This window comes from Rhinatrema bivittatum, chromosome 3 (assembly GCF_901001135.1).
Source record: "Rhinatrema bivittatum chromosome 3, aRhiBiv1.1, whole genome shotgun sequence".
NCBI lineage: Eukaryota > Metazoa > Chordata > Amphibia > Gymnophiona > Rhinatrematidae > Rhinatrema > Rhinatrema bivittatum.
Window position 1 is genome coordinate 425,851,622 of NC_042617.1, and position 22,809 is coordinate 425,874,430.

The following is a 22,809-nucleotide window of genomic DNA, read 5'->3' on the forward strand; positions in this document are numbered from 1 at the left end:
TGGGCGTATGCACATAAAGGGAGGCGCGCAGAGAACTGAAGCTAGCAGCATCCTGCCACATGGCACCCAATGGCCTCCTGCCGGTGAAGGTGTCAGAGTCCTGCCACATCAAAGGGAAGAGCAGCCAGGCCGTCAGTGAAGGTAAGGGTGGTGGTTCACAGCAGCAACCCATAAACCATAGACAACAATTTGTCCTGGTGCAAAAACAAAATTATCTTGGCAAAACACCTTAAAGTTTCATAACCCAAAGACCTGATTTATCAAAGGTTCTACGAAGAAGCATAAAATGAGAGCAAATTCTCAATAAACTAGGTCCCACATTTATCAAGATAGATAGATAATGCATGGGACTCCCAATCCTTTTGTATTAGAAACAGACCCAAACCAACTGGGCAGTGTGAAAAACATTAATATTCCTATATTTTCAAATAAATTGCCAGTCTGGTTGAAGTCCCTAATTAAAAAGCATTTTTGATTTTGAAGCAAATGCCAGTTTTGAAAGATAATCATTTTTTTCTGTAATGAAGGTACCGTGGTATTAAGAACATAAGAATATAAGAACATACCATACTGGGTCAGACCAAGGGTCCATCAAGGCCACCATCCTGTTTCCAACAGTGGCCAATCCAGGCCATAAGAACCTGGCAAGTACCCAAAAACTAAGTCTATTCCATGTAACCATTGCTAATGGCAGTGGCTATTCTCTAAGTGAACTTAATAGCAGGTAATGGACTTCTCCTCCAAGAACTTATCCAATCCTTTTTTAAACACAGCTATACTAACTGCACTAACCACATCCTCTGGCAACAAATTCCAGAGTTTAATTGTGCATTGAATAAAAAAGAACTTTCTCCGATTAGTTTTAAATGCCACATGCTAACTTCATGGAGTGCCCCCTAGTGTTTCTATTATCCAAAACAGTAAATAACCGATTCACATCTACCCGTTCTAGACCTCTCATGATTTTAAACACCTCTATCATATCCCCCCTCAGCCGTCTCTTTTCCAAGCTGAAAAGTCCTAACCTCTTTAGTCTTTCCTCATAGGGGAGCTGTTCCATTCCCCTTATCATTTTGGTAGCCCTTCTCTGTAGGGATGTGAATCGTTTTTTGACGATTTAAAAAAATCGTCCGATATTTTTTAAATCGTCAAAAATCAGTATAGTGCATGATACAATAGAAATGTTCATGATTTATAGTGAAAAATCGTTACTCCTGTTAGTGTCCACTAACGGGAGTTATTTGGGGGGAGGGCGGGAAAAGCGGCACACCAAAACAACCTCTAAACCCACCCCGACCCTATAAAACTAATCCCTTACCTTCCCCACCCCCCCGAACCCCGCCAAAACTTTTTACGAGTACCTGGTAGTCCAGTGGGGGCGCGGGGACCGATCTCCCGCTCTCGGGCCATCGGCGCCATTTTGACTGCCACTCAAAATTGGCGACGATGGCCCGATTAAAAAAAACCCCACCCGACCCTTTAAAGATGACCCCTTAGCTTGCAGAAAATGGAAGCTTGATTTCATTGTTCAGTGCAACTGGGCAGAACAACAGATATATTTAAATAGTTTTACAATGATTTATTATTTGATTTTTTACATTTTTAATAATGTGTTTTTCTTCTTTTATGAATTATGTACTGTCAGATTGCAGCATTTTGGCTGCTCCCTCAAAAGGCAGGCATGAAACAAGACACATTCCAGCGAGTCTAGTTTCTGGTAAAGATAAAAAAGGAAAGATGATTTGTTTTTCCAAAGACATATTGATATTTTTGATGCATTTGAACTTCACAATAATGAAAGTCAAATTCTAGAAGCTTTTCGCTATATACTATTCATGCCAATTAATTATTATGGCAAATAGCAGATGTAATATTTTCTGTATCCAGCTCTTGCTAAAAATGTACAAGATGTAGTCACATGATGCCATTGCATGGAAGGGTATGTATTAAATAATGTACAATGACTCCTGACTCCATAGGTAAACACTAAAATCCAGAAGCAGCACTGAGTTATGATCTGCAAGAAAACCTCTGGAGAAAATCCAAGCCCTTTTGTTCTAATATGTTCTCTGTACAGTGAGAAAAAGTTTATTTGGTTAGTTTGACTGGCATATTGAGCCTTTTCCTAAGCCTAATTTAACTCTTTTCACGCAAAAGCAATGGCAAAGACATCCCTTATTTTTGGTAGGGACTCCTATAGCTACTGAGAGCATCCCTAAGTGCATCTAAACCTATAGGACTGGCACAGTTTTAAGGCGCGGCCGACTAACTATAGAACAGGTGTTTGGCCAGATCAGACTAAGGTCTAGATTTATCAAAATGCTATAAATATAGGGAAAACAGTGTCCACGATAAAAAAAAAGGCATGGTTAGGTTAATTCCGAGTCTATCGCATTGCATAGGTAAGTAACGTACAGCACATTGTGCCATCACACGGCAAGTTGTGTTATCGCACAGCATATTGAGTCATCGCATGGCATGTTGCGTCATTACGTGCTGCGTCATTTTATGCAATTAGCTTGATTACTGCGTGATGCATTATTTTTGCAGTTTATATATCCCAGCTTCCTGCAGCTGCCTCTTTGAGGGTGTGTCAGGTGTGGGAGAGAGAGGAGAGTTGGTGAATTGGATAGTGGGAGTAGGAGCTTTTTCTGATTTGATTACCTGAGTGCATTGTCTAGTCTTCTGATGCCATCTGTTTCCCTTTACCTTGGTCTTTTGTCTTCTTTGTTGGAGTGAAAGTTTTTGTTTGTTAGTCCAGTTTGTCTGTCTGACTTTTGGTGTGGAGGAGTGGTGGTGGAAGGGTGGAGGAATGAGGAGGTGTGGAGGAGTGATGGTGGAGGAGTGTGGTGGAAGAGTGGTGGTGGTATGAGTGGAGGAGTGGTGGAGAAGTGGAGCAGTGAGGGGGTCATGTGAATGGAGCAGTGAGGAGGAATGTGTTGATGGATGAGTGAGAAGTGGTGGTTGTGGTGAAGAGGAGTGAGGAGAATGGAGGGTGAGAAGCATGGGGAGAGAGGAGAAGAGAGACATGAAGAGAGGAAGGGGATGGGGAGGAGAGGAGGTGAGAGGACAAGGACAGGAGTGCTAGAAGGAGGAGGAGAGACAGGGACAGGAATAGAGATAGGCAGAAGGGAAAGGATAGGAGGAGGTGGGGGGGGAGGGGATAGGCAGATGAGGATGGAGGGAGGAGGACAGCAGTCCAGGGATAAAGAGAGAGGGAAGAGGAGCAGGGGCCTGAGGGAGGGACGAGGGAAGTGGGAAGTGTGAGGGAGAGTGAGGAAAGGGAGGTCACATCTCCAGAAGTGAACTGGCACCCTCTTTTGGCAGCCAGGCAGCAGGACATCCTCATCTCAAGGACATCAAGTTCAGTATGTAGGACAATGAGATGGTGATTGCATGGGTTCTGGAGCATTATGCCATACTATTTGGCAACCATGCATCCAAGACCTCGAAGACAGCCAAGGGCAAGATCTGGCACAACATAGCCAGTCCATCTCCATGCATAATGAAGTTGAACGCAGAGGGTGCAGGTGGCCCACAGGCACCATGACATCAAGGCACAGTTGAAGGCCAAGGTGGCGAGCAGAAATAAATATATATGCTGGACCAGAGGAGGAGCCCCTTGACCCATTATCCTCACACTCATGGAGGAGCGCCTCATTGAAAAGCTTGGACCAGATATCTTCGAGGGCATGGCTGAGCGGCTGGACACCACGTGAACTGCAGCCAATAAGTTAATCTCATCTGTAAATGGCCAGGCCATTTACACATCATTTGGCATAAAATGCTCACAAAGCTTAAGAAGCAAAATGCGCCTCTGATGCCCCGGAATGAACAGGCCTATAAAAAGGCCAGATGCAGGCGTTGCACGCCGAAGGAGCGCAACAAAGGTGCCTGCCCCTTGTTGCGCCCATTAGTGTCACCCATCAAGGGGCGGATTTGAAATGCCCTGCACGCTTAAATCTGGCCGGATTTATGCGCGCAGGGCCCTCGCGCGCCGGCGCGCCTTAATTTGCATAGGCCGTCGGCGCGCGCAGAGCCCCGGGATGTGTGTAAGTACCGGGGCTTTCTAAAAGGGGCGGGGAGAGGGCGTGTCGGGGGCGTTCCTGAAACGACGTGGCGTTTCGGGGGCGTGCCATGGCGTTTCGGGGGTGGGTCTGGGGGCGTGGCGCCAGCCCGGGGGTGTGGTCGAGGCCTCCGGACTAGCCCCCGGGTCGGGTGACGGCGCGCCAGCAGCCCGCTGGCACGCGCAGATTTACATCTGCTTTTAGCAGGCGTAAATCTGCCAACAAAGGTAAGGGGGGGTTTAGATAGGGCCGAGGGGGTGGGTTAGGTAGGGGAAGGGAGGGGAAGGTGGGGGGAGGCGGAAGGAAAGTTCCCTCCGAGGCCGCTCCGAAATTGGAGCAGCCTCGGAGGGAACAGGCAGCGCGCACTGGGCTCGGCACGCGCAGGTTGCACAAATGTGCACCCCCTTGCGCGCACTGACCCCGGATTTTATAAGATACGCGCGGCTACGCGTGTATCTTGTAAAATCCAGCGTACTTTTGTTCACGCCTGGTGTGCGAACAAAAGTACGCGATCACGCAATTTTTTAAAATCTACCCCCAAGTGTATCAGCATTCGCCACTCTCCACTCTATCCTTCCCTACTCCCTCCTGAAAAAGCCCACATGTACCCCTTCTCTATTCCCTGCCTACATCACCTTACCCAAAGAAACCTCCCCCCCCATTCACCTCCACCCCTCCGCCCCTCGTAAATCCCTACTACCCATCATGATATTCCCCCTCACACAATTTCTGGGCCTAACCACGTTAGCCATTTCCCTTTTTAATGCCCAATCAATTCTAAAAAGCTCCCATTCTTTATGACTTGCTCACTGACTCCAATCCTATCACTGAGTCCTGGCTCAAGAACGCAGATCATGTCTTTATTAACCAGCTCCCTCTGCAATCCTACGACATTTTCTCCATCCCAAGACTAAAAAAAAGAGGTGGAGGGCTCCTCCTTGCTGCAAAAAAACACCTCAATCTAAAACTCCAAAACATCCCCTCTCCCCGCAAATTAGAAATTGGACTGTTTAAATCGAAAGTGCTACAGGTCTGCCTCGTCTATGCCCCCCCCCCACCCAGGCCAACTTGAACAGGACCCTTCCCCCCTTATCGAATACATATCCAACAATATCAATTAAGACACCCCGGCAGTAATACTAGGAGATTTCAACCTCCATATAGACGTCCTCCCCCCTACTGCCTCTTGCGAGATCCTACTTAACACCCTCTTGGCACAGGGTTTCAGACAACTCATCACTGAACCAACACATAAGGCACGTCATACCCTTGACCTCATCTTCGTTAACACCAGCATACAATCTCCCTTCACACCCTCCCTTCACTACCCCAGTCCCATGGTCTGACCACTCCCTCATCAACGTCCTCCTCTCTACAAATGCTCCCTCATCTGCCTCCCACACCCACAGCAAGACAATCTCCTTTCGTAAACCCTGCTACTCAGAAGACCTCAGTTTAGCTTTTGACAAAGTAGCTAATAACCTCGACCTGACCAACCCAGACTCTGCACTACTATCATGGAACAATCTTACTTCCATAATAGCCAATGAAACCTGCCCCATTGTCCACAAAGAAATATCTCATACCCAAACAGAAAACAAAACCCTGGTACACCACAGAATTAAAAAAGTTAAAAAAGGACCTTGGACTCAAAGAACGTACCTGGCGTAAACAACCAACCCCTAGACACATAGCAGCCTACAAATCCACACTGCATGCATACAAACAAGCCACCCTCCAAGCTAAATAAGATTATGTTATGAACATCGGTCACGGTAAACCGCGACCAGGAACCACCCACTTACCCTCTCAGCAGGGCCGGGCGTGGGAAGTGAGGGCCGGAATCGACAGCCGCGTTGTCGGCAAGGCTCCTGCCCTGCAAGATGGCCGCGGTGTCTCCGCGGAGCAGCTGAGGCCACGCCCCCTGAAGATTGCTAAGGCCGCGCGGGCGGCAAGAACTCAGCCTTAAAGGAACCCCGACAGGAAGTAGGGGTTCCTTCCTGCAGCATCTAGCAACTATTTAAGGCAAGGTCTGAGCCTTCAGACCTTGCCCTGGCTTTGGCTCTAGTGCTGTTCCTGTGTTTGGTTCCTGCTCTGATTCTCCGTTTGTGATCCCTGGACTGGCTTTGGATTTCGTTTGGCTCCTGACCTTCGGACTGGCTTTGGATTCCTCTGGCTCTCAACCCACGGACTGGCTTTGGTTTCTTCTGGCGCTCGACCCTTGGACTGGCTGCGGATTCTTCTGGTTCTTGACCCCTGGTCTGGTTGCAGAGGACGTTGGCTCTTGATCCCCAGCCTGGCGGTGGTATACTCTGATTCTGGTTCTCCGGACTATCTCTGTTTCAGCTTCTACTCTCACGACCTGCTGGAGGCGCCAGCTTCTGCTTTCATGACTTGCTGGAGGCGCCAGCTTCTGCTTTCACGACCTGCTGGAGGCGCCAGCGATCCGGATTAAACAACCCGCAGGAGGCGCCTGCATCCGGATTATCATCCAATACCTCCAGCAACCTTCAGATTGGCCTCACCTACCGACGAGAGGACCTCATTCCCTCCCGGACCAAGGGTCCACCTTCCGGATCATAACACATTACTACTCCTCAAAAATCCATGACTATCAATTCAATGCAAATGCCCTCTTTTCATACGTGGCAGAGCTCACAAACTCTAGCCCCCCCCCCCCCCCACACTGATGAAAATGCCAATAACAAATGCGAAGAACTCGCAATGTATTTCAAAAACAAAATTACTAACATACTCCTCCGTTTCCCCTCCAACCCCCCTCCTGTCGTCCCACTACCTAATGACCATAATATCAACCTTGGGTCCCTAGACCTCACATCAGCCAAGGAGATTGAATCCATCTTAAAAAAAGATTAAACCTGCCACACACATCTCTGACACCATCCCCACTAAAGCACTCCTCTCCATTCCCTCAGCCATCGCACAACCCCTAGCTGATATAATCAATTGCTCCCTCTCATTCAGAAAAGTCCCAGATCCCCTCAAACTTGCAGTTGTCAAACCCCTCTTCAAAAAACCCACCCTCGATCCCATCAACCCCGCTAACTACCATCCTATTTCTAATCTGCCCTTCATATCTAAAATCATGGGAAAAGTAGTGAACGCCCAGCTCTCTGATTTTTTGGAAGACCATAGCATCCTACATCCATCACAATTTGGCTTCGTAAATCTCGCAGCTCCGAAAATCTCCTACTCTCAATCACTGACACCATTCTCAAGGGCATGGACCACGAACAATCATACCTCCTCGCCCTTCTGGACACCTCGGCAGCCTTTGACACTATCAGTCATAAAATCCTCATTGCTCGCCTAGCAGAGATAAGTAACTCAGACACAGCCCTCCTCTGGTTCTCCTCCTATCTCAACCATAGAGAGTACACTGTAAAAATTGATAATTCCGAATCCTCCCACATTCCCCTCACCCAAGGCATTCCCCAAGGATCTGCCCACTCTTCCACACTCTTTATTATTTATCTTCTGCCACTCTGCCGCCCACTTTCTGACCTAGGCCTAAAGTTCTTCATATATGCAGACGACGTTCAAATACTTATCCCCATTCAAGAATCACTTACCAAATCTCTTCAGTTCTGGGAATCATGCCTTGCATCCATCAACTCCCTACTATCCAACTTCCACCTTGCCTTAAATGCCTCCAAAACTGAACTCCTCATAATCTCTAATCAACCTGACCGTATACAGCAATCCACCTCTAACAACATCTCCCTCGCCAACACCCCCTTTCACACCATCAGAGATCTTGGTGTCTACGTAGATCAACAACTAAACTTCAAATACCATATCAACAATTTAATAAAAGGGTGTTTCTTCAAACTTCATATCCTTAAAAAACTCAAACCCCTTCTCCATGCTCAAGATTTCCGTACAGTACTCCAGACAACCATTCTATCAAAACTGGACTATTATAACTCCTTACTTTTGGGCCTCCCCTTTTCCACCATCAAACCCCTGCAAATCTTGAAGAATGCCATGGCTAGGATTATAACAAACACCCGAAAAAGTGACCACATCACCTCCATTCTAAAGGAGCTGCATTGGTTACCTATCTCTTTCCGCATACGATATAAAACCCTCACCATCCTTCACAACTCCCTGTACAATCACGATCACTCTTGGCTCGAGGGTGCGCCACATTTCCGCTCATCCAATCATCCCACCAGAACCTCCATCACAGGCACTCTCCATACCCCCTCCCTCAAAACCGCACACCACGCCTTCACCAGAGAAAGAGCCTTTACTATTGCTGGCCCCTCCCTCTGGAACTCCCTACCCACCGAACTCCGATTAGAACCATGTCTGCGCAATTTCAAAAAAGGAATTAAGACCTGGCTCTTCAAACAGGCTTACCCAGACTGGAACCAAACATAGCCAGATGCCCTTTAACAGTGTATACAGCTGCTTTCCTGGTTTGTGTTCAATGCAGAAGCACATGCCTCCCTCCAGTCCCCTAATCCTCACTTTGTAGCTATCCCCCCCCCCCCCCCCCCCTTTATTTCCCTCCCTCTGTTTTTCTTCTTCTTGTATGTTTAATTTTGCTGGCTCTACAAGCCATTGTAGAGCTCTCAGTTTGTAAAGTTCTTATACTTGTACGTTAACATGGTCACATTTGCTTAAATAATAAGTCTTATTCTATACCTGTACCCCTCATGCTACTGCGCCTTTGCGATCTCATTGATTCCTCAGCTTGTACAGCCTTTAAAAATTTGTTAATATTATTATTGTACATACTTCTGATGCAACCTATTTGCTTCTCAGAATGCACAGTTTGTAAAATTGTTATTATTGTACATATTGCATGGTCTCACTTTGTTCACATAATAAGGTTACTCACCGCCTGTACCTTCAATGGTACTGTTCCTATTTTTTTCCTTCCTCTTAACTATTTCTTCCCCCCTGCCGTCTCCATCTCCTCATTTCTCGCCTGCTCCCCCTTCCCCATCCCTGTTAATTTGTATTTTCCATCCTTTCTCAGTTATATGTAAACCGGCGTGATGTTCCAATGAATGTTGGTATAAAAAAAGCTTATAAATAAATTATAAATAAATATGCAAAATGGATACCTGCTGCCATTGGTACTTATGTCTTATTATTTGTCTCCCTAGCTCTTGCCCACAAAGCTGCTGGTCTCAGCCAGCAAGCCCCAGGGACCAGCAGTGCTCCAGCCCTTTTGCAGATGACCTTCATGATGGATGGTCAGAACCAGGTGAGCAAGGAGGAGGAGCAGCAGCAGCAACAACCTTAGAAGGCATTGCAGATACTTCAACCCCTGGGTTCACTCAGCCCACTCAATGTGTCCCTCAATATCTCTGGCTTCATGGAGGAACCCAGCCTCAACTGGGAGCTAGCACACCATGCCGCCAGCCTGAAGCACCACACCCTCAGCAGGAGCAGCCCAGCAGCCCCCTCATGCCACATTTGAAGGCCCAAATTTCAGCATTCCACACCACCTTCACAGCACTGGCACCAGCACCAACAACATCCCCGCCACCAACAGAGGAGTTGATGCATGATCAGTTGAAAAGGAGGCATGGGGTAAGGCTAAGGCTACTGGTGTGTAGCAGTCAGCCAGCCTTGAAGTTGCCACTCCTGTGCTAGCCAAAAAAATGAAAAAACACTACCTCATGCTGTGATTGGGCGTGCCTGCCAACTCTGCAGTATTTCCTCCAGAGAAACCAATTTTTGAGCACTGAAACAGGGAATATCCCTGGCCCCCAAAATGCACAGGACACTGCTTCTGGTTTAGCTGTGTGAGGGTCAACACAAACTGTGCCCGACATTCTGGCTGATGCATCACTAACAGGCCACACATGATCTGGCAGTACTAGCAGTGTGGACACTTCAAGTTTGTGACTAACCATTGAGATTTCCATTGTTCCCAATGGGACAATAGGAACAGGGAGACTTAGAAAGTGTATAGTGCCTGCTCACACACCAAACTTTAGGGCAAGTGCATTGTATGCCCTCACAAGTTTGGCAGGCCTGTGCAGCATGAGGAGAAAAAGGCAGGCCCTGTGATAATGGCCTTCACACATAAGTGTACAAGTCACTTGTCACGGCAGTGATGCTGTTACACCCCCCACAGTCCCCTACTCCCGTGTCCTTGCCGTTTGCCACAAACACATAGCCAGAGATGGAATAAACTTAAGAACATAAGAATATAAGAAATTGTCATGCTGGGTCAGACCAAGGGTCCATCAAGCCCAGCATCCTGTTTCCAACAGAGGCCAAACCAGGCCACAAGAACCTGGCAATTACGCAAACACTAAGAAGATCCCATCCTACTAATGCAATTAATAGCAGTGGCTATTCCCTAAGTAAACTTGATTAATAGCAGTTAATGGACTTCTCCTCCAAGAACTTATCCAAACCTTTTTTTAACCCAGCTACACTAACTGCACTAACCACATCCTCTAACAACAAATTCCAGAGCTTTATTGTGCGTTGAGTGAAAAATAATTTTCTCCGATGAGTCTTAAATGTGCTAATTGCTAACTTCATGGAATGCCCCCTAGTCCTTCTATTATTCGAAAGTGTAAATAATCGATTCATATCTACTCATTCAAGACCTCTCATGATCTTAAAGACCTCTATCATATCCCCCCTCAGCTGTCTCTTCTCCAAGCTGAACAGCCCTAACCTCTCCAGCCTTTCCTGATAGGGGAGCTGTTCCATCCCCTTTATCATTTTGGTTGCCCTTTTCTGTATCTTCTCCATTGCAACTATATCTTTTTTGACATGCGACAACCAGAATTGTACACAAAATTCAAGGTGCAGTCTCACCATGGAGTGATTTAGAGGTATTATGACATTTTCCGTTTTATTAACCATTCCCTTCCTAATAATTCCTAACATACTGTTTGCTTTTTTTGACTGCTGCAGAACACTGAGCCGATGATTTTAAAGTGTTATCCACTATGATGCCTAGATCTTTTTCCTGGGTGGTAGCTCCTAACATCGTGTAACTACAGCAAGGGTTATTTTTCCCTATATGTAATACCTTGCACTTGTCCACATTAAATTTAATCTGCCATTTGGATGCCCAATCTTCCAGTCTTGCAAGGTCCTCCTCTCTTACTTATGAGCCAACCGTCACTGTTTAGGCCATCCTTAAAATTTTCATACAGGCCCAATTGCCTAAGTGTAAGGATTCATGTGCGGCTCCCGGGTACGTGGCCACCACGTTGAGGATGCACATTCGAGCTTCATAGACCACTTGCACATTGATGGAGTAGAAGAGCTTTCTGTTGTGGTACATCTCCTCACTGTCACGGAGTGGAATGATGGCCACGTGAGTGCAGTTGATAGCACTCAAAGCACTGGCAAAGTTTGCAAAGGCATAAAAGCATCTCTTCAACTCCATCAAGTCCTGCCTGTCCCGAAGAAATGCTATGTAGCAATTAATGCAGTCAGAGATAGCTGTTATGACTTGGTCCAGACAGTGAAGAAAAGTGGTTTGGGACATTCCCCCCATGACCCCTACTGTCATTTGGAAGGAGCCGGTTGCCATGAAATGCAGGGTGGCCAATGGTTTGGTGAGGCCAGGCACAGCGTGGGCCGTTTCCCTCAGATTTCTTCATTAATTCCAGGATAACCCAAGAGTTGAGGCGATACTTGCTAACCACATAATCCTCCGGCATGCCCAGCAATGATGCTTGTGGATAAAAGATATGCTCCCTGTATCTTCTCCGCTGTGGCCGCTTGCATGCCAGGCGCTGCCATGGGCCCCAACCCTGCGGAGCCAGTAGCTCTCCTTCCGGTGCCTGAACTTCCCTAGGAGGGCTTAGAAATGCCCTTGCCTGTTCTTGAGGTCGTTGTTGTTGTTCCTTTTGTTGTTATCTGCGGCGAGCCTCCTGAAGCATCCAGTATCCTCCAACAATTAATCTTGCCAAAAACATTATGGGGCAGATTTTAAAACCTGCACGCAGGCGCAGATTTGTTCACACAATCCGGCGCGAACAAATCTACGCCCGATTATATAACATGCGCGCGCAGCCGCGTACATGTTATAAAATCCAGGGTCGGCGCGCGCAACGGGGTGCACAATTGTGCAACTTGCACGTGCCGAGCCGCACAGCCTGCCTCCATTCCCTCAGCCCCCCCGCACCTTCCCCTCCCTTCCCCTACCTAACCCACCCCCCAGCCCTACCTAGAAACCCCCCTTACCTTTGTTGAAGAAGTTACGCGTTCCGGCCGATGGCCGGCCCGCGATCCCGGGCACAACGACAAATGGCCGCTGTGCCTGGAGGCTCAGGCCACACTCCGCCCCGCCCCACAGACCGCCCCGGACCGCCCACGCCCCACCCCTTTTTGCAAGCCCCCGGACATACGCACGTCCCGGGGCTTGCGCGCGCCGCCGAGCCTATGCAAGATGGGCTTGGCGTGCGCAGGCAGGGGCAGCTTTTCGGGGGTTACACGCATATCTTACGTGCATAACCCTTTGAAAATCTTCCCCTATGGTTTTAGGAAGCTGGACAAGGAGGAATAGGTGACTTTATTGACCCAGGAAGGCCTGGTAGATATGTCTGTCAGAATAACTCTTTATATTGCGAGCTATAATCATCATAATAATACCTGTGATCCGTGATATCAGCCACAGGAGCTCAATAAAAAGTTTTTTTCACCATATAGTAAAAAAAAAAAAAGTTGGTTATTTTCGGTGTTAAATCCCACGATAGTGTGCATTACTCTATCATATTCCATGCTAGCAGATACTAGCAGACCCTCATTTCCATTTACTCTGTCCAAACTCTCCCACACGAATACTCAATGTTTAATTTGCATATGTATTTTGCATTGCATTATTTATTGCACGCATTATGGCGTTACCGCGCATGTTACAGTGTTATCAAGCGCATTATGATATTATTGCACATGATAAGGCCCAAACGTGAAATGATAAATGACCCAGTTAGCCAGCTAACTGAATACCAGAGTTAGCCGAATAACTCAACTCCCCCTAGTTATGCCCCCAGAACACCCGCAACTTAGAGCTAGATTCGTTATTTTGCCCGCAATAAAAAAGGGATGTTATTAGGGTAATTTTCCAGATACTGCAACACATATTGGGCGAGAGAGAGAGAGAGAGAGAGAGAGAAAATGAATCTCTTTATAAGGCCCTCAGATAAGTAAACTATTTATACCATTATAAGAGGGGCAACTAGTAACTCAGGGTGAGGTTTTGGGGGGCAGTTTTACATGCACAGTCAGAGGCATGAAGATTTGATGTGATTTGGAGTGATGACAGGTACACAAAGATGAGATTTGTACATTGGACTCTCAACCTAGCTTGATAGCAGCTAGGTAGAGAGTGCATCAAGCTAGGTCGAGAGTATATTGTAAAAATATCTTTTTAAACCTTTCATCACTCCAAATCACATAAAATCTTCACAGATGTTTACTGTTCTGTTCGTACCTCTAACTGTGCTTGTAAAACTGCCCCCCAAAACCTAGCCCACCACCAAAACCTCACCCCGAGTTCAGAATGACCACTCTTACAGTGGTATAAAAAGTTTCCTAATATGCGTACCTCACTAGAGGCTCTCTCTCTTCCCCATCCCCTCCCCTCTCCCTACCCAAAACTGGATTTGCAATATGCATCACAAAACCCAGCACCACATAACACAGGAGAAAAAGGTGTAGTTATTTCTGACATTACACACAACATTAAGCACCCCTCTCTCACAAAGCATTATTTATCACATGAGCTATGGCGTTATCATGGACATTAGGACCCTAACACCTGCAATAAGGCCCTGTCACAATTTTAATTTAACTGGATCAGTTAGCCAGCTAACATCTGAGTTATTTATTAAGCATTTTTCCAATAGACACGGAGTGGGAGAAAAGCCTTACTAATTCAGACATTTAGACAGATTAAAGCTCAAACATTCAACCCAAAAAGACTCTCACAAGCCAATGTATGGTGAAGTGCTTTCTAACAGCATCATTCAGCAGTGACTGTGGTGCAGGCAGGAGGGCACTGACATTCCCCCTGTCTGTAAAGATCCTGTCCCTCTGGAGTCCTGGACTGGTAACAACCTAGTTCCAGGGGGGTCTTCTAGGAGAAATGTCTCTGGAGGGGAGGGGGGGCATGGCATCAGGGAGAGGATTAGGGAAGAGGCCACTTTCAATTTGATGGGTTTGAGAGGAGAAGAAAATTCTAGGTGCTAACCTGCCCTTTCACTTTGTGCCAGTTAGCAAGCAGGAGGGATTTGGTAGGCAGCTAGTGGGCACAGCATTATTGTTAATAGTTAATGTGCAATCAATACAATGTATTTCATATGACATTAAGTGGTGCTTTACTATGCTTGCTAAATATTTACCAATCTGTAAATTAAACTTTATTAGCATGTTTTATTGCATAGGGCTATAAATATTTGACAATTATTACATTTCGTCTTTGGCGCATATTATTGTTAAGGTTAGGTCATACCCATGCAGATTGACCTATCCTTGCCCTTATCTTTATACAGTTGACTCCTTTGACTCACACAGAAACAGAGTTGCTGCTGAAGTTTCCAAATTATTTGTTGCAGCTTCGGTATACGGCATTCACGCCTTCATTCTTTGCTTCCTCCCACATTTCATCTGCCAGCATTTAAATCCACCCCCTCACATCTCCTACTCAAATATCAACCCCACTCCCTTCGAGTTCTGCATTTTTTTACTTCAGATCTTTTCAGTACATGAGACTGTCTAGTTCATTTTGTTTTCTGTTTTTCTGAGCTCACACCCTCCCACCACGGGTGACTTGCTCCCATTATTTCTGTGAAACACCACACCTCTTCACTGATTACTTCCTTGAATCCTCATCTAGAGTTCACACTTTCCTAAGCCACCAGATGGTTGTCACAAATGGTCCATCTCACACCCAAAATACAATAATCATGCCCCCCCCACCCCCTGGTTCAGCTACCACATATCCAGAATAGGGTAACCCTTCTCCCCCCTCCAGTTCTCCCTTACCTTAGCAAACCTCCTTCAGTTTCCCCTCTCACACAGCCAGAATACAGTAACCTTACACCCCTTCCGTCTTTCTCTCACCAAAATCACAATAAGCATACTCCTCCCTTCAGCTTTCCCCCCTCCCCTTCATCAAGAATACAGAAATTCTTCTCTCCTTCAACTCCCTCCTCACATACACAAAACACAGTAACCATCATCTCTTCCTCAATCAAAATGCAACAATACTCAACTGAAATTAAAATTCTCTACTTTAGGACAAAAGTGTTACCTTTAAAACAATTTCCGTCTTTTCTAGTGGTTCTGTTATTACATCTGTGTTTGCGAGCAGAATGTGGGTGAATGAATTAATGAATGGACAGTAACAAGAACTGAAGTCTTGATAATGTTACCACTGGCTACCATGGGCATAGCATCCATAGTGCACAGTGGTACACATGCACCACCAACTCGAAAAAGAGGTGTGCCGTGCACCACTAACCAGGCACGTTATTGCTAGCGCCTCAGCAGCTTCAAATTAATAGTTTGCAGCTCTCATGGTAATCCTCTGTCGGCTCGGCCCGCCCATAAATGTATTTGCTTCTCCCTCCACAGCAGCAGCCTTGCCATTGGCCATCCTCCCTCCCCACCTCCAGAATAAGCAAAGGGCCTCGGTGATGTTGATCTGCATTGCTGCATCTTAGTTAGAAGTGCCTTCTGCAAGCTTAAACAGCATGCGCACTGTAGTACAGGAGCCAGTCACTGCGGTACAGTCCATCACATTAAAGGCAGAACAAGAGCAGCTCTATCAGAGGACCCACTGCCACTGAAGAGAAGGGTGGATCAGCTGCAGAAGGCTGAAAATTGTGAGGTAGAACCTATAGCAAGAGGAAGAAAGCTGTACAGGAGGCGCAAAAACTAGAGGCGTCATTGATTTGGGCGCACGGGGCCCATGCTCCGAGTCTGAGAGTCAGTGCCCTGAGTCTCAAGTGCCGATAAAAAAAACAAACCAGAATGTTTCTCCAATGTCAATTCTGTGCGGGGCAATAGGCCCAACAGCCACTGGTCACTGCTCTCCATGCTACCAGATCCTCAGTTATCATAGCAGGAGAAACAGCGTGCAACGCTATAGCATGGGCCACAGAGACTCGGCCTGCTCAGTGCTGTTTCGCAGAGGGACAGAAAGCATGCTCTGAGACCCTGCTGAGATAGCTGAGATAACTGAGAAACTGGCAGCATGGAGAGCAGTGACTAGCGCCTGTCAGGCCATTCGCCCCACATGGGAGTTGGGAGTTTAAGGTGCCTAAGTGGGTAGAGTTCAAAATGGAGGTAGGAAACAAGGGAAAGAGTAGACTGCAAAGAGAGTAAGCATCATGGGTGGAAGAAGATAGGATGGGAAGAGAGTAAAGATGTGAAAAAGTGAGAGGTAGGGTAAGGGTTGGTAGAATGAGGAAAGGAAGAAGAGAGATAGAAAGGGCAACAGTAGGAGAGGAAGAGAAGAGTGGTAGGAAGAGATGGGAGTGGGATGCAAAGGAGGGAGAAAGGGGCTGGAAGGAGACAAGAGATGAAAGAAGAATTGTGGTGAGGAGAAAAATGGGGAGGGAGAAGGTGAGAGGAGAGAGGAAGGATGAGAAAGGGATTGGGTGGGAGAGCATGTGTCTCAGTTACTCTCAATGGTGTGCAGTCAGGGCTTTCAAGGGATTCAGTGAATCCCTAACCCATAGGTGTTGCTACGAGGTGGCAAGTACTGTCTCAATTTTATACATCAGATTGGGCAGAGATAAACAAAACCCCTGCCTGATCTGATCAGTAGCAAAAATACTTCTCTATCTCCCCCTCCCCCAAAGCAGGCAGACGGAGTCGTGTTTAACTGAACATCATCTCATGCTGCTACATCATCGCAATCCTAGCATGAGATCGGCCCCACAGCAGCTGGAGATGACATGCAGTTAAATGCAATTACTGCTGCTACCAACCCCATGATCTGGCAGGACATCATGGAGACTAATCCACAGTGGCGGAGGAGATGGACTCCATAGTCTCCAGAAGACACCATCCTGCTGGCAGCTGAAGAATGAGGGGCTCAGTGTGCCACTGCAGAGCTCATCCCACAACAGACAAAGAAAACAGGAGGACTGGTGGCCACCAGCGGACCCCATCCTGCTAGTGACTGAAGAAGATGTTCAGGCCCTAAGAGCCTGTGTCTGTATGTGGGAGCCTGAGAGAATGACAGCCTGTATGTATGAGTGTGTACGCATGTATGGGAGCCTGAGAGTGAGTTCCTGTGTGTGTATGTGTGTGTGTGTGTGTGTGTGTGTGTGAGAGAGAGAGAGCGCCTTGTGTGGTGAGAGAGAGAAAGATCCTGTGTGTGGATGTGAAGGAGAGAGAGTCTGTATATGAGCATGTTTGTGTGTAAGCCTGTTTTCTGTAAGAGAGAAAGAGAATATATGAGTCATGAGTTTGTGTGAGAAAGAAAGAGAGGAGGTGTGTATGAGAGTCTGTATGAGTGTGAGTTTATGTGTGAGAAAGAGAGAGAGAAGGCATGTGGTGTGAAAGAGATGATAAAGTTTGTGCAGCCCCTCCCCCTTCTCCAATCTACAACAATCTCAGGATGACTGGAAATCCAATAATCTCAGGTATAGAGAGCCGGAGATTTTTTTTAATCCTTATTAGTTTCAGGACCTGTCTTTAGATGTGAATATCTTTGATTTTACATCTGAAGAAGAGACTTACATAGTTTTAAAAGCTTTTGTACAATATTTTCATGTACATGTATTTTCAGGCATCCTGGTTTGTTGTTTTCTAACTAGGAGGTGTATTGGTGTTTTAAAGCCTGATGTAATATTTACAGTGTTGCCTTTTCATTGGTAGGTGTTGTTACTGTTGTTTTGCTAAGGGAGATTTACTATATTGTAATTGTTTATTCATGGCTTTCTGAATAGCCCACACCCAATACGTGTTACAACAGGCCTAACATAATAAACATCAGAAAAGGATCAAATGTTCTATCCAGTCTGCCAGCAAGCTTCTTATGATAGTATCTGCCATGCCATGCAGGTTACCCCCATGTTTCTCTTAAGGGTAGCAACTTCCGCTTTGCGCAGTTATCCCCCGCCTTATTATAACGCATAAAAAATGTATTTCTAGCAATATTTTTACTGGGTGATGACCCTTCTTGAAAATTTAGATTGCAGTGCTTGATATGCTGTGCTTATGGACTTGGCTGTAAGTAGTCATTTTCTTTTCTCTTATGTCTGCATATCAGACACTATTACCCCAAGATCCATCTCTTAGTCCATGCACATCAATCTTTCATCCCCCATCACATACAGCTCTTTTGGATTACCGCATCCCAGATGCATGACTCTGCACTTTTTGGCATTGAATCCCAGCTGCCAAATCTTCAACCACTCTCCAAGCTTTCTTAAATCACTTTTCATTCTCTCTAATCCTTCAGGCATATCCACTTTATAGCAGATCATCTTAGTATCATTTACAAATAGACAAACTTTACCTTCTATCCCTTCCGCAATGTCGCTCACAAAGATATTGAACAAACCAGTTCCAATACTGATCCCTGTAGCACTCCACTTAACACAGTTATCTCTTCGGAGTAGGTTCCATTTACCATTACACACTGACTCCTATGAGTCAACCAGTTTAGAATCCATGCCACTACCTCGGTGCTCGCTTCCAAGTTTCTCATTTTATTCACAAGCCTCCTATGCAGGACCATATCAAAATATTTGTTGAAATCCAAGTAGATCACATTGAATGCTCTTCTTCGATCCAATTCTCTAGTCACTCAACCAAAAAAAATCAGATTTATCTGACAGGACCTTCCCCTGATGAATTGATGCTGCCTCAGGTCTAGCAAACCACTTGATTATAGATAGCTCACTTTCCTTTCCTTCAACAGCGCCTCCATTCATTTTCCCACCACCTAGGTGAGGCTAACCGGCCTGTAGTTTTGCAGCCTCCTCTCTGCTATCACTCTTGTGAGTGGGACCACCACCACTCTTCTCCAATCCTGCTGCGCCACTCCCATTTCTAGGGATCTGTTGAACAGGTTCTTCAGTGGATGCACCAGTGCATCTCTGAGCTCCCTCAGTGTCTTGGGATATATCTCATCCGGTCCTATGACTTTGCCCACTTTCAGTTTACCTAACTCTTCCCATACATTTTGTTCTGTAAACAGAGTTTTATTTAGTCCATCCCTATCTACAGTCTTGTCAACCAGCAATGACCTTTCTCAGGGTCTTCTTTAGTGAACACCAAACTGAAGTATTTGTTTAATATTTCCACCATTTGTCTCTCTCCACACATTGCTTCTCATCACCTTTCAATTTCACTATACCACATCTGAACTTCCTTCTTTCTCTGATATATCTGAAAAATGTTGTGTCACCTCACTTTACCTCTTTGGTAATCTTTTCTTCGCTTGACCTTTTGTTTCCTGATTTCTTTCTTCGTCTCCCTCTGTTTCACCAGGTATTCTTCCCTTTGTTCCTCTTTTTGGGATCCTTTATACTTCCTGAATACTGTTCTTTTTGCCTGTATTTTTTCAGTCACCTCCTTTGAGAACTAGATCAGTTTCTTTTTCCTCTTATTTTATTTTGTTTTACTTTTCTAACATATAGATTTGTTGCCTTTGTAATAGCTCCTTTTAATTTAGCCCACTATTGTTTCACCTCATCCATTATCTCCCCGTCTTCTAGATCTTCCTCCAGGAACATCCCCATCATGATAGTATTTTTGAAATTCAAAACTTGGGTCTTCATGTGACATCTCTGTATCTTATTTGCGATATTAAACCATACCATCCAATGATCACTGGTGCTCAAGTGAGCACCTACCCAGACATTAGAGAAAATTTCTCCATTTGTGAGCAGTAGATCGAGTATCACACCCTCCCTTGTGGGCTCCATTACCATTTGTTTGAGAAGGGCATCCACTATCTTTCTACTTCTTGCAAATTTTGCAGAAGATATACGCCAGTCCACATCCAGCAGATTAAAATCTCCAACAAGCAACATGTCTCCCTTCTTTCCCACCTTTTGGATGTCTTCAACCAGACCTCTGTTGAAGACATCCAGTTCTTCTGTTTAAGTTGGAGGTCTGTAGACCACACCAATGTAAATGGAACCATCATTCTCTATTTTTCAGAGCTTCCATATTGCTTCTTCCTTACCCCATGTCCCTTGGATATTATTTTTGACATAAAGAGCTACTCTTCCCCCTTTCTGTCCTTCCTTATCAAGTTATAGCCAGGGATGGCCATATCCTAGTCATGAGACTCAGCGAAACAGGACACTGTAACAGCAACTATGCCTAATGCCATATGGATTCCACATGTCTTAGAGAGAGGGGAGAGGGGGCATGGAAGGGAAGATGGTCCTGAGGAAGCAACGCTACTGGTGACTTAAAGGAGGCGTGATGGGAGTGGAGAGGAGGCTAAGGGAGCAAGACTGAATCCCCCGCTATAAATGTCAACACACACTACTGGTTATCTTTTTATCTTTAGACTAATTATCAATATATGAGGGGGTGGTGAGAGTGGTATTAATGGGATGGACTTTTGGGCTCATGCCTCGGATCTTTTAAGTTCCTAGCAATGCCCCTGACTAAATCATCTTGGGCTGTTCAGGAATTACTTCCCCCTGGAGGAGCTTTAGGATTAAGTTGTTACCATTGGCACTATGGTGCCTATGCAATAAAATCCACACTAAAAAAGTATAGCATGCAAAATGTTATTCACATATTAAAACAGGTCTTAACATGCTATATATAAAACTTTACCAAGAGAACTCTAAAACTGAACCTCAATAATGTAGACATGGAACTAGTGTTTCAGGAGTGGTCCCATTTCCGGAGAGAAAGTGCACCCTTGGGCCACGACGTGACTGGAGAGGAGCTCTGGGGAAGCAATGTGGCAGGTGAAACGTGCCCAGCATGAGCCAGCAGGCTGGAGATAGGGAGTCCTGGCCTCTGCCGAACCTGAACGCATCAGAGACCCAGCAACGCAATGTTGATCTCTGAAGTAGCCCTCCGGCCACTTGATAGCCCTTTCGGACCTGCCGTAGAGAACAACAGATGCAACAGGATGGACAGAGACTAAGGGCAGAAATGAATAGACTAAGATGAAGACTCAGGGAATTGACGGACTCAGACGTAGACACAGGTTGCTTGAAGATTCAGACGAGGTTCAGAATTAAAGAGAATATTGAAGAAGTACTGCCACATCACATGCCTTACACAGCCAGTCAAGGCAGGTCACGGATCACATTGAAGACAAAGTAGACTCCAGACTCAGACATCGACTCAGGTTAGTTAGAGTTCAAGATGACGGTGAGTGCTGAATAAGTGCTGCCTCACCCTGCGCTCTACACAGCCACTCAAGACAGGTCGCGGACCACACTGATAGCGAAGCAGACTCCAGGCGAAATGGTGGAACTTTGAATCAGGACATGTTGAAGATTCAGATGAGACCTGCACCGAGGCTCGCACTCCACAGCCAGTCAAGGCAAGGCACGGGCCACGCTGGGACGGAGCAGGTTCAGATGGAGTCTCAGGCATGGTCAGAAGCAGATACAAGGACCTCTGAAGACCAGGTCAGGATAAGGATTCAGAACTGAACCTCAGGATCCAAAGCTCAGAGAAAGGAACTCGGAGCGGATTGCTCAGAGAAAGGAAGCTCGGAGTGACGGCTCGGAGCAAAAAAGAAATTGGAGCTAGGAACCTGAAACTTGAGGATTAAAAGCAAGGGTCTTCTGGAGACTTGCGCTGCCGAAGAGAAGAGCATCTGGGATATGGACATCAGGGGAGAAAGACAACAGGGATGTCAGGGCATCTGGAACCAACGAGACGAAGACACAGGATCAGATGAGAAACCATGACGAAGAGCATCAAGACATCTGGAACTGACGAGATGAAGACACAGGAATTCCCACAAAGAACAGAGTGCCTAGGAGAAGCTGGGATGCTGACAAGTCCTATGGAGGACTGGCTCCTTGAAAAGGTGATGATGAACTGAAGGCAAAGACCCTTTATAGGGCTGAAGAACCACCCGAATGAGGTCATCAGATGGGGCTGCGGGGCCACTCCCACGCTGGCCCTTTAAGAGGCTGAAGGAGGCGCGGCCAAGTGCCTAAGAAAGGAGGAGGCAAGACCCTGGAGAGCGGTGTCCATGCTGCGAGATGGAGAAGAAGCAGGACCAGGCTGTAAACCAGGCCTAGCATCAGAGGCGGCTTCCAGCTGCGAGGAGGAGAACTGAGGGTGGCTCCAGCCACAAAGGAACACCAGCAGTGGTCTCCGGGCTGCAAAGAGGAGCTTCAGGCCGGCCTCCCGGCTGCAGAAGAGAAGGAAGACATCGGCAGCTCCTGCCGCAAAGGCAGGGGGCTTCAGAGCAACCTCCAGGCCGCATGGAAACAGCGTCTGCGGCTTCCTGGCCACAAGATGGACAAGCGACTCCAGGCCGCGACAGCGGGAGGAGAATGGCAGTGGCCTCCGAGCCACATAGAGGCATGGAGGACTGCATCGGGGAGCTGGGATGCTGGCAGAAAGGTGAGAGGCTGCTTGTGGGTTTGTCCCACAAGCAGAATTGTAACAACTAGCCTAAATGTTAACACAAAAAGTGTAATATCTACCCTAACTGTAAGAAAATCCCTCATGCTAACTAGTCCAAAATGAAAGGACTTAGTAGCAAAGGGGGATTCCCCACCCACCGCAGCACCCGAGTACCCAATTCAAAGTCCCAAACCCT